Genomic DNA, 26748 nt, shown 5'->3' on the forward strand with positions numbered 1-26748 from the left:
GAGGAACATCATGGAAATTTGACACAATATAATTTCAACAATTGTTTTTCATTTGATATTGAAATTTTAATCCTAACATATCGCGCAATCATGGAGCAGCGTCGGAGGGAAACGATTGGTGAGTTAGTTCGCGCCGGACAGAGCGCGAAGGACATAATAAGTTTAACTGGGTACCCAAAGTCTACCGTGTACCGAACTATCGCGACTGTAGGAGCTGGAGGGGATGTCGCTCGACGTTCTCACACACCTCGCAGTGACCGAAAACGGACACCAACATTCCTGAGCGGCTTAAAACGCTCGATACAGGCCAAACCGAGGACCTCGATGAACAAGCTTGCGCGTGCCCGTCACGTGAGCAAGAGCACCATCAGCAGAGCCGTGAGAGAGGACCTCGGGATGAAGTCGTTTACCAGAAAACGACGAAGCCTCCTGACCGAACCAGCAAGAGCGATACGAATGGAGAGGGCACCGAAGGTTCTCAATCTCCTCAAGCACCTCGGGAGTGACGTCAGAGTATTTGTCGATGAGAAAAAGTTCATCGTAGAAGAGGTCGCCAACCGCAGGAACTCGCGGGCTATCGCCTACAGCCCTGATGAAGTGGCTCCCGTGATGAAAGGCAAAAATCCGGCATCAGTAATGGTGTTCGGGGCCGTCGCAAGTGATGGCCGCATAATGCCGCCCCATTTCATACCTGCTGGTGTGATGATCGACACTGACGCGTATTTGACCATCCTGAAGGAGTCTCTCATCCCCTGGATGATAAAATACTATGACTTGAGCAAAGTCATGCTGGTGCAAGACTCCGCCCCAGCACATGCTTCCCAGAGGGTGCAAGATTTCCTGAGCCAGAGGATCCCCCTATATGTACCCATGGACATATGGCCCTCCAACTCGCCTGACTTGAATCCATGCGACTTTTGGATGTGGGGCGTGGTAGAACAAAAGTCCAACTCGACCACTCCTGCCAACGTTTCTGACCTGAAGAAGGCCATCAGGAAGGCAGTCAGCACCATTGACCAGGACGAGGCCCGGCGCGCGTGCTCCGCTTTCCGGCGCCGTCTCGAGAGGGTGCGGGACGCCGACGGCGGTCACATCGAGTGACAAGGCTGTGCGTGCATGACACAATACACGTGCGAAGTTTCAACTTTCTGTGTTTTTATTCACCGTATTATTAGCATGTTGAAATTAGGTCTGAAAATTCCCAATTTACCTGCAATACCCTGTACATACAGGTATACCTGAGGTGCACCGCCGCGCTGCCTACGTAGGTTGGTCCGACACCTCAGCCGACCACGCCGGGTCGTTCTTAGCACCCATATGGTCCGAACAGGCTTATCAAGACCGCTGATCACTCCTGTGACACAGCCAGTGACACCGTGACACGGTCAGTGACACCTTCAGCGACACCGCTACTGACACAAAGACGGAGTTACTGCGGTGACCGGGAGAGAGAAACGCCCTGAGAATGGGTAGAGGAACGGAGGAATGGACAGAGAGGTGGAGTAAACGGGAGGATTGATGGGAAGAGCATGAATGCTGAGTGGGAGGAATGTACCGAGGACAGAGGAAGGGGGAGAACGGTCGTGATAGGTATAAACAGTTGGAGAGAAGCAGAAGCCAGAAGTAGATGAGAGGAGGGAAGGTCATGAGTGGAGCAATTGTCCGGGGAAGTTGTTGGGGCAAAAAGGCATTAAACCTACGCTGTCCGATTGTCAAGTTGAATAAAATGAACACTGAATCAATTCTTATCATTGCAAATGTAATATTTTGCATAACACAGACATTCCAAAGCTCCTCAATCATCAATGATTGATTTGCAAAGCAACAAAATCCTAAAAATCAGCTACAGTTGGTGGGGGAAAACACTATTGGTGGGGCAAAATGGCAAGTTGGTGGGGCAGCCGCTCCCGGCTCCACCAACTGTATAGGAAGCTCCGCCTCTGGTATAGATGCAGAGACGAGGAGAGACCGGACAATTGTATTTGGAGGGAAAAGGTGAAGATGTAGGGAAAAAGGAGTAGCAAAGAGTATGTACAGAAAAGAACAGACCATAAACAGCAGAATGAGACAGAAAAGGACGACGTTGCAAATGCAACAGAAATATTGTGTCCTGAAAAAAGGGAGAAGGCTCCGAAAACATGAAATGTGCACAATGTAGGTAAAATATGTTCAATGTGTCTATTATATCTATTTTTATACATAAATAAGATATGATAAGAAAAATATTGTGCATAATATTTATATAATGTAATAATAATTTTTGTAGGCAAGCCAGGGCACTGGATGTCCAGATTTCCTCCTCGCTGAGTATTAAGGGCACTGGATGGGGTGGAAGCGGAACTCACTCTATATCCAGGGCTGTGAATGTCCATATTTTCTCACTAATGATCCTGGAGGCAGTGTGTCGGCTCATGCACGACATAGATAACATACCGTAGCGTGATTAGGGGTAATACATTTATCAGCGTGGTCTGTAGGTTGTAGCTCACTGATACAATGGCAGCAGTCAGTTCATATTCTACCGCATGATTACTGGTCTTGTAATTCTCATTTGTCCATCATTCAGGCATGTAATCATGGATCTTAGGGTGCCAAAGGTCAGGGCAGTGTCACTGAAGTTAATTGATGTGCTAATCTCGAAATTTATGTGACGGTAACTTGTATTCATTGACGTTTCCGGTGAGAGATGCCAAGTACAGTTGTCTACTGGCGCATAAACTGCAGTGCATGTAGCTACCGGGTTAGTGAGTCTGCATATTTGTCCGTTCTCAGGTCAATAATGAAACATTCTGGTCTCCATTTATCTTACTTAGTTTGCATAAAAAACTTTCAAAAGTCAAATGGTATTGACCTTAAACTCTTTGAAAGTTATTTTGTTTTATTGAACGATGTCATTTTGATTAGAACATCTATGCTTGCAATACAATAGATGCATGCTAGTTGATTTGTTGATTGGAACTGAAATTTCCGATTCTGTTGAATTCAAATTATAATTCGCTTGGTAGGTAAATAGTTGCAGATCTGTTTAACACATTTGAAATTCTTATTTCGTTACCCTTTCTCCAACCACTGTCCACTATGCATGTCCCAGTCGACCCAGTCCCACCTCTCTGCCCCATTTGTCCCTATTACCCCGTCCCTCCATGACCCGTCCGGAGAGGTGTCCACCGCCCGTCCCTCCGGCCGGGGAAATTTGTCGGCCACTCCACCCGTCTAATGAGTCTGTCACTCGCTGACGGCCCAGCGCGTCCCATTTCACACTGACCCCCAGTCAAACGGCAAAAACCACCGCGAGAGCGTGCAGCAGCGTGCCACCACTTCTTCTGAGCCGGCCGGTCTCCTCACGCCTGATACACGCCATCAATATTCACATTTATCCGGCGCCCGGCTTTTTGTCGGAAATTTCGCCATTAGCAATATTTAGCTAGCCACGGGAGGGTTCATTTCACTTCATAAAACAACATCTTCATCACGAGTGGGACGGACGGCTCGAGTGGCGTGCAGGAATAATATAAACACGCCCCGCCATAATTGAAATCCATTACTTTAGAGCTGAGCTCGGCGCCGGCTGGGGGCGTGGGGAGCTGTCGCCAGCACGTTCCTCGCGGCTGACGCCTCTGAGTCGGCTCAGCTCAGCTCAATCAGGCATCAGCTCAGCTGAGCTCGGCTCCGCTGTCGGCGGTGGTCCGATCAGGCTCCGCCAGGCGGCGCCAGCGCCGCGGTTGCAGTGCGGCTTCGACGGCGGGTCCAGGTGCAACGGCCGACCCTTCACTACCACGGGCTCTGAGTGCAGCTCGCAACGGTAGTGACCCCGCTCCGAGCAGTGTTCAGAACCCAGCTAGCGACGAAAAGGACTCACCACGTCCTCTCCCTTCGCCAGGATCGTCGCCTCACTGCTTAGTTCGCCATGGACGTCACAGCGCGTTCGAGTGCGCACGGTTTGCCACTGTCTCACGGCTTAGCCTATGGAAATCAGCGGCTCGGCCGAGCATTCCAGCTATATTAACACATCAGGGCGGCCGAGCGCGCGCCGGTTTTTGCCGCCTCGCCCGGGGAAAGTGTCACCTCCTCTCCCACCATTGACCCTTTTCTTGCCGTCCGTGCCAGCCAGCGCCGTGCCATGGCGCCGGGATGATTTTCGAGGCATTCCCTCTTCATAAAGGCGACAGCGGACGCGGCCGTCTTTCTCTAGCTCACCGGGAGGACCGGTACTAAATCTGGCCGCCCGCCGGGTGCTCCAGCAAATAGAATAGAGAATAAACAAAGCGGTCTGGGCGCGCGCCAGGTTAACTGGCCGGTGAGCGATGTCGGCGCGGCGCGGCGCGGCGGCCAGCCATTACCGTCCGCTCCTCGGCCGGCCGCCACTCTGAATCGCGCCTAATCGGCAGACACATGCGCGCCGCCAAATAATGGCGATAAAAACCACCCAGCCGTCGGCGGCCGCGCCGGAATGCGGCGACTGCGGCGCGGGGCGCCACAACCGCCGCGGCTGACCGCAATGGCCGCGCGGCACGGCCGGAAGCGGCACACTGCAGTGCAGTGCAGTGCAGTGTGCAGACCCGCGGCAGTACCCCGGTGATCAGCACTGCCGCTGACCGGTTCCACCTCCCGCCGCGCGCCGCGCAGCCGCCGACCGCGCCGGCAATATATTCAGCGGCGGCAATAAATATTCCTATTAGATGACGCGACGCTATTCGGAAATGACTGCTAACATCCCTCCTTCTGGATATCAAATTAATGGTAATGAGGCAGACGAACAGCGCTCGGGACAGGCGGCCGTGCAGGCCCAGCCGCCCGGCGCTATTTATCTGGAAATAAATATCGGCGCCGTCCTGTGGGCTGGCATGTTTTTGCGCGCGCCACCACGGGACGTCGCCGAAGCCGCGCGACGCCCGTTGTTATATAAATTGCTCGACACCTGAATATTTCACGGCCGGCCCGGCTGATGTCTCTGTTATCGGTGCACATCGCCGCGGCGCGGGATAAGCTGTCATTTATTCCGGCAGGTTAGCCGGGCGTCAAGAGCCGCACCCGTCGAGGAGGGCTGGTGCGGTGCTGGGGACGGGCACGGGGTGAAAAAAACGGCCCCACACCGCCCGGGAGGAGAGAAAGAGAGAGAGAGAGAGAGAGAGAGAGAGAGAGAGAGAGAGAGAGAGAGAGAGAGAGAGAGAGAGAGAGAGTTTAGATCTCTCTAAACTAATGCATCCTTATGTTCACACATATTCCAAATTCCGGGATGGGTGGACTTTAGCGTATTTCGTCTTTCGGTGGACTTGAAAACTACGCATGCTGGGAGGATGACTTTTAGATGGCAGCACACGTCAGGTAGGTAGCAAGAAAATATCAACTGGCCGCTGTCCTATGCCGGTTAGTTTTGATGTGGTAGCCGGTCGAATTTGGGTGCAAAAAAGCGTTTCGGTGGACTGTACTTTTAGGTGGACATATTTTTTTTTGTCTTGAGATAACGGTATAAGTGGACATTTTTTTTTTGCTTTGAAATGTAGTGCATAGGTGGACGTACATTTTTGTTTTTAAATTGCACTTTAAGTTGACATATTTTTTACGTGCTTTATTACAAGCGAGCCAGCGGAGCGAGCGAAGCAAGCTTTCGTAGAATGGCGGAAAATTCTGAGTACCTATGAGCAACTTGGCAATGTATTTCAATGCGTCAACGACCAACGTTGAAGTGTACTACACGTGCGCACGTGGAGGGTGCCGCTTCCAGATCTCAGGAACGGCTGGACCGATTGTGCTCAGATTTGATACACCGATAGCGACCGGTTGGCAGGGTGCCGTGCAAAAGTCAGTTGGAAATACCCCCACTCAGTTTCGCACTTGCAGGGCTCATCCTTTTGCTCGCTCGCGTATCGCCCCGAAAGGCGTCTTACTGGTTCATTAACCCGCTCGGCGTTTTCACGCCCCCCCCCCCCAGGTTTTCGCTGACATCTCAAAAACGGTTTGGTACAGCTTATTATACGTCTTTTCCGTACAGGCTTTGAAAATTTTAGCTCCAGGTCATCAAAGGTCAGGTCACCAGGTCAAGTTAAGTGACCCAACCCCCGAAAATAAATTCAAACACGCGCCCTGACCATAAGATACACGGCCCCACGGCCCCAGAGTTGGGGGGGGGGGGGCAAGCTGCCCCTACTGCCCCCTCCCCGGTTCCCGCGCCTATGTTTGAGGTCACATTATTCATCATTCGACGCGTCTTGATGAGAGAAATGCAATGGTGTTTGAAATGTAGACGGGTCCCGCCTCGCCAACCCGGCTCCGACACACAACCTTCACAGACGAGCTTGTATTCCACAACCGCCGCTCGCGCCGGCCAACCAGGACTCTCTGAACATGCGAGCGACAACAAACCGAAGAGACATCGGAAATTAAGGTACTAGGGCTGCAACTAAACAGAAAATAAAGGAACAGCGCCGTAAGTTATTATGACAATATAAAATAAATACTTAAGTGACGTGAATTAATCAGATATAAAATCGGACAAGTGACATCGCAGAAAACAATAAGAAACAGAAGAGAAGCCGGTACGAAATCAAACGGTGCGAATAAATCGACCGACTATACCCGACCCTCTTAACGAAAAGAAGCGAACATCGGCAACAAGCAACATTAAATTCGGAGATAGCACATATCAAAAGGCAGAAGGCGACGCAACACAACGGCGCGTGGCACTCCGTCCGAGCGCGGCACTCAGGCCACGGCAGTGAGCGGCACTCATGGCAGAGCGCAGCAATCACCACGCTGCGCGCGGCAGCCACCGTCCGAATACGGCACGCTCAACAGCGCGGCGCGCGGCACCCACCGCGTACGCAGCGCTCGGCAAAATCACTGCACAGTGCGCGGCGCCATCACTGCAGCGCACGGCATCGCGCAGGTCGCGGCACCCTCGCCGCGGCCACGATCACGGGACCACGGAGGGCCCAGCCACGGGAAGCACGGCCGCAGAGCACGACCGCAGAGCACGGCCGCAGAGCACGGCCGCTGGCAGCTCGGCCGCGGAGCTCAGCAGCGGGCAGCTTGGCCGCAGACGTCGCAACCGTGGAGCACGGCCGCGGACAGCACAGCCACGACAAAACTGTGAACAGAACGCATGAAAATAACCATGTCCTTTAGCACCGCTCAGCACTCCATTGAGACCACGCTGGACAGATTCGCCGATTTGAGGCGCTGGATGGCTGCATGCCATGTCGATCGGCGCGTTCCGTCAACAGAACAGCCAGACGGGCGTCCCCAACCAGCTTGCCACGACATTACTAAACAATTCGCCAGCAACGACCACAGCAAAATCGCAGTAAAAATTATCAGTTAGCAGCTGATCACGCGGCTCACATCACAAACGATGCACGATGAACACATATTTACAAAGACCTTAATTAGGGACAGAATCGGTTAGGCGGTCTCGACGCTCTCTCAGAGCACTGCAGGGCCGGCACCGGAGCTACTGACCTCTGTGCGTCGGTAGACACAGCAGCAGCTTGCCAGCCAGGAACCTCCCGGGCAGCGTCGACCACGCCAGACGGCGCAGGACTCGCCGGAGGAAACTCGTCGCCGGCGGGGTCGGCGGGAGCCGCGAATCGTTCGGCCCCCAATGGCGAGACCGCGACATGTACGAGTCGCCGCCCAGCGCCGCATACCGCGGCGGCGACGGAGACCGCGGACACGGCGGCTGTGCGCCATCGTCAGAGCCGGGCGACATCACTGCAGATCTGGGGACTGACGTGTCCGGGGCCGCGACTGGCGGCCCCGTCTGGGGTGCGCGTGGGCAACGACGGGCCGTATGGTTGCCCGTGTCAGTCATGAACACGTGACTCGGAGATAAGGTGAGGCGGGTATGGCGCTCAGCGCAGCCTTCGTCGGCTAAATGTGGACGCCATTCGACTACTGCGCCGCCATCGTCGGACTTACGCTGCGACACCCTGCTCGCCTGGGCCTACTTCCCTCCACTGGGACTGCTGGTGAAACAGCTAACCGGTGTTTAGTCAGTCAGTTCAGAGTCAGCCACTCGCCAAGGAGCTCTAACTCGCAACAACTACTCGCACTCCCATTACGAGAGGCGCAGTTCTGATTCGTGGTCGGTTCGTGGTCGTCAGGAATATCTACAAGCATCGTGCACGTGCGGCTCTTTTTCAGACGGCCAGTTCGTATATCGGAACTTAACGTTCAAAACAAGATATGTACTCCGTAACGGGAATGGTATATATGAACATCACAAATAGCACATAGCAATGCCAGTGACAAACATCTCTGGGCAAGCCGGTTTCGCGGAAACTCAAACCAGTGGCGGCATTCCGGTGACATCGCCGGACCTCGGTGCGGCAATGAACAATCAGTGACAATGGCCAACAATCAGTGACAATGGCCCGGCGCGGCCGTCCATTCGGCCAGCCACGCGGCTCCTCCCTACCTCCCTCAGATCGGCCGGCCTGGCCTGGTCCGGAGGGATGGGCGGGCGGCGCCCTCGGTCCACCTGTCCGTCACCGGAGCGTCAGGGCAGCGCGGCCAATTGAACGCTACGCCGGTGTCGCCGCGTTGGCCGAAAATCCATCACACTTGTGGCGTGTGCCAGTCGTCCGTAGCGGCGCGGCGGCCGACTCGCACGGCGGCGGCCGGGGCCGGCGGCGGCCCCGTCCGTTTAACGGAAAGTTACGCGAAACACTAATGCTAAAAACGGAGGAATCAGTGCAGAGCTTGCCATTCGCATTCTTGCACCACTGCTGGGTCAATGTGCATGCCTGTGAATCAAGAGATATAATATCAACGTTTGTTCCAGAACACATCTTTCCATTCATGTAGAACGGATCATAGAGGTCTTATATACATAGAGATGCCCTGACGCTTATTATCCTGCCGTTTCATTGGAGGAATTCAAGTTAGGGAATGTGAGCTGAAACATCGTGCGAGCTTGATTTCACGACTTTTAACTGACAAATTTAGCTTTACTTTGGATTTATTTCCCCGAAGGAGGTTTCCGAAAACGAAATAGGGTACGACTTTACTGAAATATTTTGACGACAGTGATGGTCGATGACCTTTGAACATCTCATTTTACTCGTTTTCTACCAAGGAGAATGCTGATACCATCGATCACGAGTGTAAAGCAGTCAGACGGCAGAAAATAAAGTGTTTCGACATTGGATGGGCATCTTCATGTAGATAAAATATCTATGGAACGAATGACTTAGAGATAATGCAGGCAATTACACCAGAACAAGAGACACAAAGTAAACAAGCTGATAATTATTCACTGGACCCACCAACGATAAATTCACAACCAGATTGACTAACCAGTCACACTAACGCCTTGACATACCTAGAATGTACTGTACATTGCAACCCGGGTCACATTTTGTTATACGATCTACAAGTTCCGATGATGAAGTTCGTTCAGCATGTGAATTCAACTACGCAATTTAACCCTCGCCCGCACATGCCACTTTCCCATCCTAGAACGCACATGGGGGGGGGGGGGGGGTTGCCACCCCCGCGCCATTTCGTTCCTGCTGGAGATAGAGCTTCGCGGTAAAGACTAAAAGATTTTTTTGGGAAGAGACGAATCCAATGATACACAGTTTTACCTTCTCAGGTCAGTCAGTGACCTTCCAGGTCAGGTCAAACAAAAAATGTTGCTGTTTGGGGTCACCGTTGGATATCAAGTGCGCTGCTTATCATATACCGATGACGCTGACGTATTGTGGTGCCAAGCCAGCAAGAACCTCTTTGTTACACTATCCGACTAGGTTTTGGCTGGCTGAGGCCATTTCAGGTCAAGTTAGGTCAAGGTCACTGATATGTGTTTGTATGTCTGTGGGTTTGTGTGTCTGTACAACCTAGGTCATCTAAAAACATTGCGTTTTAGGCAAGCTGAATTTACTTTTCGTGAAGTTCTTTGACTGTATTTTTGGTAAATGTTCGAGAGAAAACGTACTGTGCCGTGGAGGAGACGGCAGCGATCGGCGGGCTCAGCCGAGCCTCGCCGCCCACGTGGTGTACTGGGGCCCGCGTGGTCATCTGGGGCACATGTGTGCGATGACCGGCCCGACGCGCCGGGCCGGCCGCCGCCGGCCGGCTCGGCAGTTCGCGACGCGACGACGACGGCGACGCGGCTCCGCCGGCGCAACGGCGACGGCGTCGTACGATACGATTAACGTGCATTGTGTGGTGAATATTCAAGAAATAGACATTCACCAAAGAACTCTTTTGGTCCTCCAGTTAATGAAACGATTCGATCAGATACGCAATTATTAGTGAACTCGACGATTACACGAACACTTTGGTCTGCCGTGCTGGATCAGAGTGAACGATCACGATTCACACGAACATTTTGGTCCTCCGGGCCGGATGTATGTGAACTAGTGAGTGAATGGACGTACAGTCCGGACGCGAGTGCAGTGAAGGAGTGATGTCAGACGCAAAATCCGACGCGAAATCGAACGCCAGGTCGGACGCAAGGGCGGTCGCACAGTGTGACGCGAAATCTACGCGCAGCTCGCGGACATGCCATACCCGCAGCGAGACCTTCGGCAGCGCAGCGTCGTCCACCATCAGCGCAGCCCGCCGCCGAGCCGCGCTGAGCAAACTCGCAGCGGAGCAGGGCCAGCGAGCGGCCGCAGCAAAGGTGGAGCTGGCACGGCAAGAGGCGGAGACGCAGGCGGAGCGGGCGCGTCGCGAGGCGGAGACGCAGGCGGAGCGGGCACGGCAGGAGGCGGAGACGCAGGCGGAGCGGGCGCGGTAAGAGGCGGAACTGGCACGACAGCGGGCAGCTCTCGAAGCTCAACAGCTCGCCGACGAAGCGGAACGCCGTCAGCTGGAGCTGGAGCTGCTCGAGGAGGAGGAGTATGATCACCAGCCATCTGCCGTCGACCGTCAGGCTCTAGCTCGGCCTGCTGCCGCAGCTCCAAGTGAGCCAGCCGCCCAGCTGCGTGAGCCGCTGCAGCCGGGTGACAGGTCCTCACGCACCCGGGACTGGGTGGAGCAGTCCTCCCAGTACGGACAACTGGTGAGCGCGCAGCCATACGACGACCGTCACCAGCAGGAAGCACGACGTCCGCTACAGCCCGTGAGACAGCAAACGACTCCACAGCTGCCTCGAGTGACCCTGGATAAGTTCAGCGGCTCCGCTCTGGAATGGCCGAGATGGATCGCGCTGTTCAGGGCTCTAGTGCACGATCGAGACGACCTGACTGACGTCGAGCGCCTGACCTATCTCCAGGCTCATCTCACCGGGCCGGCCAAGGAATCAGTGCGCGGTATGTTGTGCGACTCTTCTCTGTACGGTGAGGCTATGCGTGAGCTAGAGGAGGAGTTCGGTGACCCTGCACGGGTCATTCACGCGACGATGAAAAACTGCTCGATTCGCGGCCGGTGAAAGATGGTGATATGTCGGCTGTGACAGAGCTGTCACGTGACCTTCGCACCGCGGTTCGTGTGCTACAGTGCCTTCACTACGACGCGGACATCTCGGCTGCCACCAATGTAACAGCCGTGATCTCCAAGCTTCCTGCTGCGCTGGCTTTGAAATGGGGCGAGCACTCTGTGCACAACGGACTCGTCCGCCCCACGCTCCCCGACCTGGACAGCTGGCTGCGCGGCTACGTGGCTGCTGGGCGTGCGTCCCTGACCCTGACGGGCCACCAGCAATCCAAGGCCGAGGTCAACAGTGGGGAGAGCCGGCAGCGGCGTGTTTACGCGACTGCGCTAGCGCCGGCCGCGCCCCGAGAGGTCGTAAAACAGAAAATTAGTGCAATAAAGGCAGCGCCGGTCGCGAGTGAGGACGCATGTGTATTCTGTCAGGGGACACACGTCGTAGAGCGCTGTGACAGGTTCCTACAGCTGACAGCGAGCGAGAGAGCAGAGGTTGCCGGTTGTAACGGACTCTGCTTCAATTGTCTCGCGCGAGGTCACATCAGCGCCGCGTGCCCGTCCGGTACAAACTGTGGACACGAGAACTGTGGAAAACGTCACCACACGCTTCTGCACAACGGAGGCCGTGTGTTTCCACGGCGCAGTGCTGCCGGCAGCGCGCCGTCACCAGTGAAACATGTCGGCACTGCGGTGGTCGAGCCACCCTGTAAGGTGCTGCTGCAGACACTGCCGATAACGGTGCATGGTCCTGCTGGGCGCTGCACGACCCACGCGCTTCTCGACCTCGGGAGCCAGGTAACGCTGGTGACCGAAGGCCTGAGCGACCGTCTCGGCATCTCTGGACCCATTGACAGTTCGGTCCTGAGTACCATAAACGGAAGTGAAACTCAGATCATGCCGTGTGTCCTTCGTGATCGAGCCTGTCAGCAGCGGTGGCACACGTCACGAAATACGGAACGCCCAAACGACGCCGACGCTGAGTGTGTCAAATCACGCCATGGACTGGTCACGGGAGAAGGGCAAATGGCCTCATCTCGCTGACCTGGATCTGCCGAGTGCGACTCGAGGTCCAGTAGAAGTACTTCTGGGCGCTGACGTCATAGAACTGATCGTGGCACGTGAGGTGATCGACGGACCACCGGGTGCGCCGTGCGCCGTGAGAACACTGCTCGGCTGGACGGTCACCGGCCGCGCGCCGTACCAGAACCTGCCAGTCAACAAGGACGTGCACCATATCCGTGTCAGCGAGGAAACCCAGGACGCTTCGGAAGTGACTCGATGGCAAAACGTGCCAGGGTCACTGAACTCATCGAACATAGGCAGCCGAGGCTGCTCGGTGGCTGAGGTGGCACCGGGCGAAGAGTGGGGCCAAGGTCGCGCCGTCCTGTCGCGCCGTCCTCAGGACCGGCCCGCCGCGCCGCCCCGCCCGACAGAGCGCCCGAGAGACGAGGAAACGGCCGAAATGAGAGCACCAGCCTGCGTCATCAGGGGAGCTGAGCCGGCCATAAACCCCAGCCGGTTCTCATCGTGGCTCAGGCTGCTGCGTGTGACAGCGTGGGTGCGCAGGTTCGCTTACAACAGCCGCAGCCGGGCAGCAGCTGATCGGCGGACGGGACCGCTGACTGCTGAAGAGCTGAGAGAAGCTGAGCGCGTCTGGCTGCTCAGCACACAGGCCGAGCATTTCGGCGATGATATCGCCGCTCTCCAGCACGGAAGGCGGCTTCCCCCGAACAGCCAGCTGCACCGGCTTAACCCCTTCCTGGACTCGAGCGGCCTTCTAAGAGTCGGGGGCCAGCTGCGCCACGCTCAGCTAGACTTCAAGGTCAAGCACCGGGTGATTCTACCTGCACGCGGAGACATCACTCGGCTGATAGTCACCGATCGACACAAGAAGCTCTCCCATTCTGGCGCAGAGCACGTTTTGACTCACCTGCGGCACCAATTCTGGGTCATCAGTGGCAGGGCCGCTGCGGAGCGGTACACACCTGCCTGCATGCCGTGCCGGAAACGGTCAGCCCAGCCAGCGCCGACGCCGACGAGTGACCTACAGCCTTCCAAGTGGGCAAGCCGGCCCCGGGCCGCACCTCCGGACGCTCACCACACGGGTGAAGTGACGCGCAGACCCGGCAGACGTGCAGCTCGACGAATTAGCGCTGGTGACAAAGGACAACCTGCCTCGCGGGCACTGGCTATTGGAGCGAGTGGTGACCGTGTTCCCTGGCGCCGACAGCCGAGTGCAGGTGGTCAAAGTGTTAGTGGCCACCGCCACTGGTCGGAAATTCGGAATAGGCGGTCGGTCTCTGGTCTCTGCCGTCTCGAGCGCGACGGTGACGGACAGTAAATGGACTCAGAGTGGTAATGTGCGCGTGTGAGACGACTGAGGTGAGTCGTTTACGACCCCTCTGTGCCGCCGGCGAGTAGTGTCGGAGTCTGGCCATCTATTAGTGTTTACTGCGTCCGCCATTCGCGGTGTTAACGTGTGCGTGTGCGAGAATGAGTCGTTCATTCTGTGCGCCGGTCATTTGTGTTTGGTGTTTAGCCATTAGCCAACAGCTGTGAGCCGTCCGACAGTCGCCAGCGTTCACACTGTCGCAGTGTCGCTCCTGGCTCATTTAGCCGGTTGGTCTTGTACGAGTTAGAAGTTTACAGCCTTAGAGTGTAGCAGCCTTAGATCGGGACCGACGCGCGGCGCAGCCGACGTAGTTTACAGTCTTAGCTTTAGTGGTCGTTTATTGCTGTACGATACAGACAGAGACACTGCCTGCGAGCAGCTGTTTGTTGTTTCGCTAATGTTTTCTCTCTTACGTTTAGAATTTCCGCGAGCGAGGCGAAAATTCGGGCCGGCCATGTTTGAGAGAAAACGTACTGTGCCGTGGAGGAGACGGCAGCGATCGGCGGGCTCAGCCGAGCCTCGCCGCCCACGTGGTGTACTGGGGCCCGCGTGGTCATCTGGGGCACATGTGTGCGATGACCGGCCCGACGCCGGCCGGCTCGGCAGTTCGCGACGCGACGACGACGGCGACGCGGCTCCGCCGGCGCAACGGCGCCGGCGTCGTACGATACGATTAACGTGCATTGTGTGGTGAATATTCAAGAAATAGACATTCACCAAAGAACTCTTTTGGTCCTCCGGTTAATGAAACGATTCGATCAGATACGCAATTATTAGTGAACTTGACGATTACACGAACACTTTGGTCTGCCGTGCTGGATCAGAGTGAACGATCACGATTCACACGAACAGTAAAAGTTTCTCATTTCATGATCTAATTTAATAGGGACACATAAACAATCAGTGCACTTATCAGTATAGTATTAACCTTAAGTATTTACCTTAAGTAAAGGTCACGAAGGTGAAAACAAACTATGACAAGCGTTATGAAGCATCAGATCAATAAGATCGTGTACCTGTGCCGAGCTGTGCCAGGTCCTGTGCGGTGGCGGTGAGCTGCTGGTCAAGTGCTCCTGCTGGCGTCAGGAACCGTAGCGCCTACTTGACGTCGGAGCCGGCTGCCTGTTGGCCGTGGCCGAGCAGGTGGGTCGCTGACACGGCCAGCCGTAGCGCCGACTGCATTTGACGCTCCTGGCGGCCACACAGACAAAACACATGACCCAACACAGTGATAGGGCACACGAGGACCGCTGGTGGCAGTGTGACAGAGCAACACAAACCGAAAGTACACAACAGAAAGTACTAAGGATAAATATCTCGATACCTTACGAACTGCGGACAGTGTTACTGGGCCGCAACTATTGTATGTAAATCAGATGTGTTACAGTTACGGAGATAAGAACGCTTCTGAATAAACAAGCCGCAGCACTTGATGCCTCGGGTCGAAAATCGTCGCGTCGAAAAGGGCCCTCACTTAAATTTCACTTTTCATTCCACGGGCTGCGCGGGTGTAGTGGACAAGGCCACGCATGCTGGTGTACATGCTAGGATTTGACATGCGGTGCACATCTGTTTTGAAGCACAGAACGACAATAATTAAAGCGGACATGTATGGGGCCGACCCGAAAAACACGGTGACATCCAGCTCAATTGTGCTTGCTTTAGCGTTTACAATTACATGTATTTCCTGAGAATGGTAAAATTAATAAATAAGAACAACCGGTAATTACCAACAAGCTATTTATGCGTTATTCAGACAAATTAGTATTCTGAATGGTAAATGGTACTGACCTTCAGCATCATCGTCGAGATTGGCTCCAAGCGTTTCTTCGGTAGACAGTAGAAGTTTCGCTATTTTCGCGAGTTCTACTGTGCTGTCCGGTAGGCGATAGTATTTTCTGTGAACGGTTATATCGTGTCCGAGGTGTGAGGCAATCTGATCCATTTCATTTTCTGATAGGTTCATGATCTGGGCGATCGTGGCTAGATATTTGCGCATATTTGTTGAAGTGATGGCGTTTATGTCTCGGCAACCAGCATCTCTGCATTCTTTCTTCAGCTGATACCACCCGTTTACGAGTCTTCCTTCCGGAGCCTTTGAGAAGAGCGCCTCTTCTGGTACACTATCACGCAGACCCACCGACTCACGGAGAGAAACCAGAAGATCGATCGCCCGTTTCTCCATCTGTGGTATGAGAACCGGCACAGTCCTTCCACGTTTGCCACGCGTTTTGATCAGGCACATCTTGTCCATGATCTGTTCTCCAAGTCTGATAGCGAATTGACGACTGTCTCGTTTTGGGTGTACGCCGCTCTTGAAGTGTAATCACGGACACGAATCTTCATGGACTCTCCACCTCTACGTTTGTTGAACACCATGAGGCTGACGGCTGTTACGCACGCCAAGGTGTTGTATGACTTGACGCTAGGCTTTCTACTCACAGACTCCATCGTGGATGCCAGTTTGGTCTGAAGGTGGTTCTGTAGCCGTTTCATATCTTCGGTGGTTGGCAGCTGTTTCTCTGCGTTCTGTTTTCTCAATTCAATGTTTCGAGTGAGGCGCGCCCCATTTTATCGCCCCATTCGTTTTCTAGCAGTCTCTTGAAGATGGAGATTCGGTTCTGCATCTCCGTGTTTCCTTCTCGCATACTGACGCCCAGTAGTACATGGCAAACCTTCCCCAACGCAGTTCCCACTGTTCTTGGCACAGTAGGCACTAGGAACGTTGGTGGGGTCAGCTTAGTGCCTTCCCTGTATCCCGCTGCTTGCTTTGTCACATGCACAATGTCGTCAAAGTATCGAGCGTCACAAAGCTCATCCATAGTGAGGTTTGGCTGACTCTTCCTGTCCGTACATCTAGGAGAACTTTGGCTAGTTTGGTCACTCTGGTTTTTATTGGCTTCAAGTGGTTTTCGTTTTTTCCTTTGCTTTCTACGGTGTAGTTGGCATATGCCACCAACGTTCTGTCGCCACAAACTACGTCCCTTATAGCTTTGTCTCGTATCTCCCTTACGAACTCAGGTACGTCTCCTGGATCAAACCTGCGCAGCAGGTTTCCGCCTTGGTGGTGATCATTGCGTTGTCCAGACTGTCCATGTTGTCTGCAGGACAAACTGGATGATGCTGCTGCAGGTCCTCACGCAACATAAACGCCAGGCATCCAGGACATGGCAGGAACTTGGTGACTGGTATGTCGGGCTTCTTGGGTCTCCTCTTCAACATAAGTTCCCCTTTCCAGCTTCCAGTACTTCCAAGTTGTGCTCAAAGTTACCCCGGCTGATAAGAAGGGAAAACTTTCTGTCCTGTTGATCAGCTGTCCCCGTCATGGCATGCGCCACTTGCTGTTTGTCTGAATGTTTTGTTTTCAAATGGCGGCGCATTTTCTGTTTGATTTTCTTTTTACAAAACAGGCATGAGTTTATTGTATCGTACGTTTTAGCAGTAGGCGACACTCTATAAAAGACACCATGACTGGGGGATCCTTCCAGGTGAGGTTCATCCTCGCGAGATGTACTCGCTGTCGGTACATTCACTGCAGGTTGGGTCGTCAAAGTATCTGCAGCGGGTGCGGGTGCGGCAGGTGCGGCAGAAGCGTCTGCAGCTGCGGGTGCGGGTGGCAAGAGGGCGTCCGCAGATGCTCCCGCGACAGGTGAGTAGGTGGCGTGTGACTGCAGTGATGGGTTCGAATCTGCGTGATCGGGTGAATTGGGAAGAATCTCACCTCTCACTTCAGGAAATATTTCACACACTTCGTCGAGGGACCACGTCCGGTCAAGCATGTCAGCAGACTCGTTGCTGGGAGGCATCCAGTCAGGATCAGAGTCTGTGTCTGACACCACGTCATCCAGTCTGTCATCATTGGAATCATTTTGTACACGTATCGTGGGGAGAACTTGCGCAACCTTGTTAAATGACGACATGTTTTCACGCGTGGCCACCATCCGATTTCTGTGCCGCTGTAGCGGAGGCGTTCGCATTTCAATCAAAGGTGCGTCCTCTGCAGGTTCATTTGCAGCGGGCGAGTGTGCTGGTCTGTCTGCAGCGGGTGCGTCTGCAGCTGATGCTCCCGCCACCGTTTTGTCCAGGTCCAGTTGTAGGTGAGCGCCAGCAGAGTCCGGTACAGGTGCGTCTGCAGCTGATGCTCCCGCCACCGTTTTGTCCAGGTCCAGTTGTAGGTGAGCGCCAGCAGAGTCCGGTACAGGTGCGTCTGCAGCTGATGCTCCCGCCACCGTTTTGTCCAGGTCCAGTTGTAGGTGAGCGCCAGCAGAGTCCGGTACAGGTTCGTCTGCAGCTGATGCTCCCGCCACCGTTTTGTCCAGGTCCAGTTGTAGGTGAGCGCCAGCAGAGTCCGGTACAGGTGCGTCTGCAGCTGATGCTCCCGCCACCGTTTTGTCCAGGTCCAGTTGTAGGTGAGCGCCAGCAGAGTCCGGTACAGGTGCGTCTGCAGCTGATGCTCCCGCCACCGTTTTGTCCAGGTCCAGTTGTAGGTGAGCGCCAGCAGAGTCCGGTACAGGAATGCCGAGGTTTTCTGGAAGACGCAAAACATTAACAATAAAAACAAAGGCCAATTTTAGTGTTACTGCACAAAGCCTTAAAAAAATGTATAATGAGTGGCATCCGAACCAGCCTTTCACCGTGGGGATACATATAAGCACAGTGTACCAAAATCATATTTTTGCTTGGGTGTCAGAGGGGAAAATTGCTGACCAAAAAAAGGATGAAAGTGAAAATTGTCGGTCAGGTAAGGCCCAAAAAGAGTGGGAAAATGATCAAAAACATTAATCTATCTACAACTGTGACAGATGTAAAACAACCATTCCCGCAATTGCTCCTTCTCGGTGGGATTGGGAGTGGAAAATTGGGCTTGAAAACTGGAGGTGAGAGTGGAAAATGATCTGCATTTCGATGTCGTTTCCCACCCACATCTACAAATTTTGGGACACTGTATAAGCAAATTCTGGTTTCGAAGTTATGACCCTGTAATATGACAGACTTCCTCTTTTTAGGATCTGACCAAAGCAGTTAACGTTCGCAGGACGCTTTTCTGCATTAAATCGTTCTACATTATATTGACATCATTCTTTCTGCATCATACTTGCATTGGTACAGTTACACCAGTCAGTCAGGAAGGTCGCCCACCAAAACGTAATAGACAGCTCCGGGACAGGTACCACTACCAGGCCTAAACTGCTGCGTTTCATAACTACTAAAACAGTTTACAAAGAGCCATCTATACCGTTCAGACTTAACCCGCGCCCGTAGGTCTATCGGCGGAACTTACCCACCCCCCTTAGATCTCGGAAAGTTACCGGCCGATTTTCAAAATTCAAACGGCTTTGGATAGCGCTAACAGGGAACTACCTTGTGACCTAATTTCATTGACCTCGGCCTAACCGATGACGTCACAGGTCAGGTCAAAGTTCGAATTTTCACCGTTTACAGGCATTTCAAGAAATGTGTTGTAAAAACGAGTAAAAAGGAGCACCATTGAAAATCATCGATTGGGCATTGTCCGTCAAACACATCTTTTGCTATTTGAGGTCACTGATACCAGGTCAGATCATAGAGGTCAGGTCACTGAGCATAGGCGGCGGAACGGGGAGGGCACCGGGGCACCGTGCCCCCCTTTGATTTTGGCATTTTAACATTAGCCCTATGGGCGTTGCATGGAAAGAATGGGACCAAAAGTCGGCAGTGCCCTCCCTTAATTGAAGGTGTTACGCCGCTACTGTCACTGAGGTTCACAATAAAAGTGTCGTGTGATACATGTTTTATGGTCCATTTTACATGACAAATGCGATTATGTGGGTTAGGCGACATTTGGGGCCAGTTTAGGTTACGTTCTGGTGAAGGCCAGGTCAAGGTCAGGTCAAATTAGGTGAAAGTTGATATTTTTTTAGTTTTTACATAAAATGGGTATCGATTCGATGCAGCTTGTCGCGGGGAGTCTAATGGTGGTCTTTGTTTTGCGAGACCAGTATCCCACCTTAACATTATATTTGAGAGATAGCGAAGTTAACCCAGCAGGCGGTGGGCCTCCAGGCCACCTTCCACGCGGTGGGGGGACTTTATTGCCCCCTTAACGTTTTCCCAAAAATCTTCTAAATGTCTGGGTGTATCAAAACAAAACTTTTGCACACAACAGGATGCAAAAGTTTGCACACAACAGGAAACTTTTGCACACCTAGGGTAATGTGTACACAATTTTGGAAGTATCAAATGTCAGGTTAGATCACGGCAATGTCAGAAGTCAGATTTAAGGATCGTGATTTACCATAAGTGTAATGGGTTGCCAGATAAAGCTTAGATGTTCCTTGGCATAAAAGTAGAGACAATTTGTACTAAAATACAGTTATGCAGAGATATATGCGTAATAATAAGTGTTGACTTGACCTGACCTGACCTGGCCTGCCCTCTACAGTAACTTTGTTAAATAGGTCGTCATGGGTATCGTTGGAACGAAGGAAAACTGAAGGGAAATACGATGATGGGCTTAGGGATTTTATGTCATTCAGACATCTTAGTCATAATAATGGTTGACTTGACCTGACCTTATCTGGCCTGAAAGGATACCATTTTGGTATTATACTTAAGTAGTACACCAGTCAAAACTAAAAAACTCTTATGAAAAAAAAAAAAAATTCAACTAGTAGGTTAGCGTCTAGGGTACACAATATTAACCCGCGACCTGGTGGGGGGGGGGGGGGGGGCTATTTTTTGCCCCCTCCAGACTTTTCGATATATCTCCAGAACCGCTGCGCCGATCGTCACCAAACTTTCAGTACCCTCCCGGACATCAATTTTACACATTGTGACCAAAAATTTTTCCAAAGGCTATGATAGGTTGGCCGGAAATGACGTCAGAGTAACATCATGTTCTGCCGTTTTCGAACCAAAAAAGGTTTCGCGGGAAGAGCTGTCAGGCCTATAGCTTTGCAAATACAGAAAAATGATAAACATAAAAAAGCATAAAACATAAATAAACATAAATGACATAAAAGCTGTAGAATTGACAGGGCTACAAAACTGCCATCTCGGATTTTTAAAATTTTTGGATTTTGATCCCAAAAATCAAAAAAAAAATTTTTGGATTTAATAGTCGAAAAATCCAAAACGTTTTTTGAATTTCGCAAAAACCGGAATATATGTGGTAGTCCTTACCGCCTTCTATCCACATACCAAATTTGAGATTGATACCTCTTTTTTGGCGAAGTTATAGCGAAAAAACTGTTCAAAATTGATGATGTCAAATTTTCAAACTCAATTTTTAGCAATTCTAGACCCCGTAGCGCAAAACAAAGACCACCATTAGACTCCCCCGTGACGAGCTGCATCGAATCAATACCCATTTTATGCAAAACTATCAACTTTAAAATTTGACCTTTTTGGCCTGACCTTGACCTGACCTTCACCAGAAAGTGACCTAAGCCGTACCTGATAGTCTTATAACCAACACCATTGAGTTGGAAATGAAAAATTGGCCATAAAACATGCATCACACAACCTTAGTAAAGTTGGGTTCATGTGACCTGACCTGTGACCCTTGGTGACCTGACCTGGTATTGTCAGTGACCTCTAATAGTAACATATCTACTAGGCAACTGACGCCCTATCGCTGATTCTCGACAAAATGCGTTTTCCTTGGTGTTATAGCGCATTCCCTAGAAGACCCGTGAACGGTGAAACATTTCATCTTTGACCTGACCTGTGACGTCATCGGTGACCCCGAGGTCAATGAAATTTGATTTCCGTAGACAAATTTGACAGGCCTTTCGAACGCCGTTTGAGTTTTGCGGATCCGTCCAGTAGTTTCGGAGATACGAGGGGGAATAGTTCCCCCCCCCCAACCAGGTCGCGTTATAAACAGACCCCACCAGGGCGCGGGTTAAAGCTGAATGCTCCCAGTGACGTCACTAGGATGCAGTAGGTAGTAGGCTGCCATTCCGGCTACGCCCGCTTTAACATCCAAAAGGGTAGGGGTGATGGCTCATGCAAATCTTCTGGCACCGGGACCCTAACAGGACGGGCACTAGCAGGACGCGGGCCCCTGATCCTGACCGGCTGGCCCCTACGTAATTGATGGCTGGTCCCCCTCTGGTATTCTGATCCCCGGCAGCTCGGATCCTTAACAGTCCGTGCCCCGGGTATCACAGACCGACGAGCCCCCGAAAGGCCCGGTACCCCAGAAGCGCTTGGCACTTGGCTCTCGCCTATCGGGCACCTGGCATCCAGGGCTCCCGACAACGCCGGCAGCACAGGCCTTCGAGGACGGGCCCAGCAGCACAGGTCGATTCCTTTACTATACCTTTACATTTGACCGATTTAACTGTTTAACCATTATGCATATAGGAGGCGACACTGGTTATGGAGGTATAGTCACGATGAATGACTTTTACCGAACTGATACTGTATAGTTATCCAGATCTGTCAAAGGCAAATGCAAACAGGTGTAATAACATATGTAGACCATCTGGCTGCCCGGGTCCCTGGAAGAACGAGCCACTGCAGGCCTAGTTCCCCGCCAACATGGCCCTTTGAAGGTCAAAGCCCCTCCCCCGAAGACGGGTGGGTCTCTGGTACTTGGGCACTCAACGGCACGGGTCCCCTGATTGGCCGGCTCCCCGAAAGGACCCAGTTCGGGTAACCAGAAGGGTGGGCCCCATGTAGCTAGGACCCCTTTCAGCCCAGGCCTCTAGCAGCACATGGCCCAGAAGCCAGGCGCCCGGTCATCCGGGACCCCTAACCTCGCCTGCAGGTCCTCTTGAGCCACTACTAACTCCTAGAAATACAGGGTCCTTGGTATATCAAGGACCCCCTTCACGTGGTCCCTCACTGTTTGGTCTAGAGGTCTGCACCGGCCGGCTGCAGCCGCGGCTGGCTGCAGCCCCACGGCTGTGGGCCGGGGCGGCTGCAAATATCTCCAAGAACACGGCTACGGCTGTGGCCACGGCTGTGAGATTTCAAGCTCAATCTTAAGTACTCAAATATAAAATTTTAAATCCTTAATCTTACATTCTGATAAGCAGTCTAGCCTGTAAAAATCATGCAAAGGATGCCCAGCAACATTGAAAGTGGTGAAGCCTTTGAGAACCTGTAATGGTTTTACCATTTGCTGTAGGGGAGTTTGCACTCTGGTACAGAATACTAATAATAGGTACCAATTGTTCCTTCATCATCAAGAGCTTGACAGTTTCAGAAAATGCAACATGTTGCATTGTCACATCCCTCTCAAATCAATCTCACCTGGTCATTAGGAGAGCACCTTACAGCTATTGAAGACGAGCGTTCAATAATTCTTTCAGGTAATAGAAAAAGAAATCATGCCTAGGTAAAGGCAGGTAAAGGCTTAATAAAATATTATCTAAATACCTCTTAGATGAATTTCTGGATTTTCGGGCAAGTCCAATTACGTAATATAAAACTGGCGCTTTATGTTCTAACTGGTGTGTGAGTGACCGCTACCAGAAAATGCCGATCAATGAAGCCAATGGAAGTAGATTATAAGTGAGCATGAACCTTACTTACGGTTAATTCACATGATGGTGAAAACCCTGAACACGTAATTCACATGACGGTGAAAACCCTGAACACAATATTTTTTACGCGAGCTGTTGACTTTACTAACAAAATGACGTCTTCTTCTAAAAATGTAAAAATTTGATACTTGATCTTTGTTTTAGAGCAAGTTTTTAACTGCATAGCGTTATTATTAAAAAAATTATAATTTTTATGGCTGTTTATAGTGAAACAAAACAATTTATTGCCACTTCCTTTCTATTGACGTCATTAAAAACTTAAGTAAAATTTTTGATTGAAACAGGCAATTGTGGCTCGCACGTCCTTGGGGATTTGAGCGAAGATCATTATTTGGAAAAATCAAAATAGATGAATGTTTTTTCTTTCTTGGATGCTCACTAGTGTTTTGATGCCTTGCATATCAAATTAGTTTGAGACTTGCTCAGAAGGCTGCTTCAAGCCTGGCATATCACACCCCAGAAAATATGCAAGGTTAGAAAGAAGCAAGAGTTTTGACTAGACAATCACTGTTTGACAGTCCATCAACTTCAGTTTCATTTTCCATACCTAACATTGATAATGAAAAGCATCAGGGTCTGTTGTTCTGTCCCACAACCATGCTTCAGGATTTGGCATTAGATGTCTACACACTGCTAGTGCTTCTATTCTGGTTCGTTGTTTATGTTTTCTGTTACCTACCTACCCATCTTTCTTAACCCCTTGCAAGGGCTTGTGTAGGCATGCGATGCGCATCAGGCTTCAGGCCTTCCGCCTAAAGCCAGATACACAACCACTTAACCTATGATGCTTCATGAGCTTGAAAATCTATAGCCCATTGCAATGTGCCTTTGGCTATATGTTTCAACTAAAAACAACTTATTATATACTATTTGGTTGCATTTCATTGAAAGTATCCACGGCCGGCTGACGGCTGGCTGCCCACAGTTTGCCACGGCTGTGGGCGGCTGTGGCTGTGGAGCCATGGCTGCGGGGCGGCTAGGCTGTGGAAAATTGCAGCCGTGCAGAACTCTAGTTTGGTCCCAATGGAAAAACGGGTCCCTGGCACCAGCACAGGTGACAGGTCCCCTGGACGCCCTGGCCATAGACAAAAACAGATGTCGATCACGTCCCCTGAATTCCGTCCACTGCCCTAACCTGGAGGTCAAGCCCCCCCCCCCAACCTCTGGAGGTCAAGCCCCCCGGACCTCTGGAGGTCAAGCCCCTCCCCTGAAGGTCAAGCCCCCCCTTGGAAATCGTGTCCTTCCTAAGGAAAATCCTGTATCCGCGCCTAGCTCCTTTAACCAGCGCCCCGCTGGGGATCCTGGATTTCTACGCCCTGCTGGGGGGGGGGGGGGTTGAACACCCCCATTCTAACTCGGCTCCTGGACCACGTAGTGATACGCGGAAGGCGGCGTTCGAAAGCGCGCCAAAAATAATGAGAACATCACTTCAGTCACTTTTTGGTCAGGTCAAAGGTCAGGTCAAAGGTCAGGTCACCAGAGGTCATTGAAGTCAAAATTTCGCCGATTTTCAGGTCGAATGTCGACAATTTCCAAAATGCCAAAGCATAACTCGGGAAGCAATAGAGCGCCGCGGAAAACGCATTCGATAGCCCTATTAGCGCCATTTCTGAGTAATTCTCTCAGATTTGACCTAGCGTCAACGGTTTTGGCCTGCAGGGGGCAAAAACTGCCAAAATAGCCGATTTTTTCGGAAACAGTTTTTCTGTAATAACTTTTGACCCAAGCTTTGCACTAGCTTACTTTTACCGGCATCGTGTTCCTCTCGTCAAGCGCATCGAATGAACCATTATTTGACCTTGGAAGGTCAACTTGAAAATTTGACCTCAGGTCAAGGTCATGACCTGACCGGAAAGGGTCATGTTGCATATCAGTCGATCCGTATCGTCGAGCTGAACACATCTAAGGCGTTTTCATCGCCCTATCATGCTTCTATCAAAGTTATTCGCGAAAAACTGTTAGATACCATTCGTGACCTGAGATGACCTCAAGGGCATAAACAGGGGTCATGGATACCATTTTAATGCTCAGTGTGTCTAAGTTCCTTGTAATTCAGTGTTCGGTAGTGTTTATAATGGCTTTCGTCCAAAAGAGGCGCCTTTCAATTTTCTCCCATTGACTTATGATGGGGAGGTCGCAAAATTGACCTGACCTTAGGTCACCGATATCAAAATTCCGAGATATACATTTTATACATACTACTGATCTTAGGAATCGCTGAAAGTTTCAAAGCGATGGGTCACTCGGTGTAGCTGTGGCAGACATTGAAACTTTTTATGAGGTGAGGTCACTTCAAGTGATTTGGTGACCTGACCTTGAACGACCTTGGTCTGAAATTTTTACATGTGTAGAATTGATGTATGATAAGGTGTGCCAAAAACGGCGGCGATATTCGCGAAAAACCACAGGGGGGAGGGGTGTTCAAACACCCCCCTTGTACATACACAATCACAAGGCACAAATATACAGGGTGATTTTTTTTACTTGTTAAAAAGTAATGAGGTCTAGTGGGGTTAAAATGCAAATATATCTTGCAAAATTATATGCCAGGATGACGAGCATTCTGGGACATTTTGATTTCATGCAGACACGATGCGAAGGAACGTCCATCGTGTATTTTACTCGTGCTTGAAGTTACCCCCTCTCTCACCGACACGACTCAGCCCGCCTGAGCACGTGTTGAACAGTACCATGGACTCTCATACTCATTAGGCGGACTGAAAAGGCTCCTATCGCCCATTTTCAGCTCTGCCAGATATTTCCAATGTTTTCTTGTTATATCTGCCATAGCTGGGTCCAAAAACTAGAAGTCTAGGGAGGGCAGGTCGAGGATTTTGATACTGGCGGCCCTGATGGTGTCTGACTCGCTGTTTTTCTTTCCCCTGAAGACTGATTCTTCAAAAGCTGCTCATACGCCAGATGGACCGTTTGAAGGTTATTTATGACTACAAGCTTGTTCATGCGTTATTTAACGTCTTCTGAGGTATCTCCTTGATCATCGTATGCTTCGAACTGCCTCAATGCTTCAGAATCATCGTTTTGTGTCGTTCCTTACTGAACGGCGGTGGACCATGCGTGCCCGATTGGTGGGCATTTTCAGGCTCCATTGGGGCCGAGGCCGTCGGTCAAAAGGGACAAATGATGACACCATACAAAATGTCCCAGATTTATCTATCACGTGCATTGCTTTTTTGCACGCGATTTTTCGATTTAGGGACCACCATTGACGTTTACTTTTAACAGTTAAAAAAAATCACCCTGTAGGTACACAGTACACACACGGCAATTAATGATTTTGGTTTTAGGGGCACCCGACTGCCACATCATTGGCTCATATGACACGCAATGGGCAGACCAGTCACACGTCCTGGGAAACCACCACTGGCTTTCGCAGCGTTCAAGAAAACAAAATCGCATCATAAATTATGTAGAAATCTTATAAAGGAT

The 26748-nt window shown here is 51.6% G+C and overlaps 1 long non-coding RNA gene across 1 annotated transcript; it reads right to left on the reverse strand.

The window, feature by feature from the left end:
- Positions 1 to 6283: 6283 nt before the first annotated feature.
- On the reverse strand, positions 6284 to 15866 carry LOC122365121. Its single transcript, XR_006253680.1, has 4 exons — positions 15557 to 15866; positions 14782 to 14956; positions 7459 to 8744; positions 6284 to 7087 (listed from the first exon to the last, which is right to left on the reverse strand). It is a non-coding gene; the product is annotated as an uncharacterized LOC122365121 (long non-coding RNA).
- Between the last annotated feature and the right edge of the window lie 10882 nt (positions 15867 to 26748).

The sequence above is a fragment of the Amphibalanus amphitrite genome, unplaced genomic scaffold (genome assembly GCF_019059575.1).
Source record: "Amphibalanus amphitrite isolate SeventyFive unplaced genomic scaffold, NRLGWU_Aamphi_draft 000716F_arrow, whole genome shotgun sequence".
NCBI classification, from domain to species: domain Eukaryota; kingdom Metazoa; phylum Arthropoda; class Thecostraca; order Balanomorpha; family Balanidae; genus Amphibalanus; species Amphibalanus amphitrite.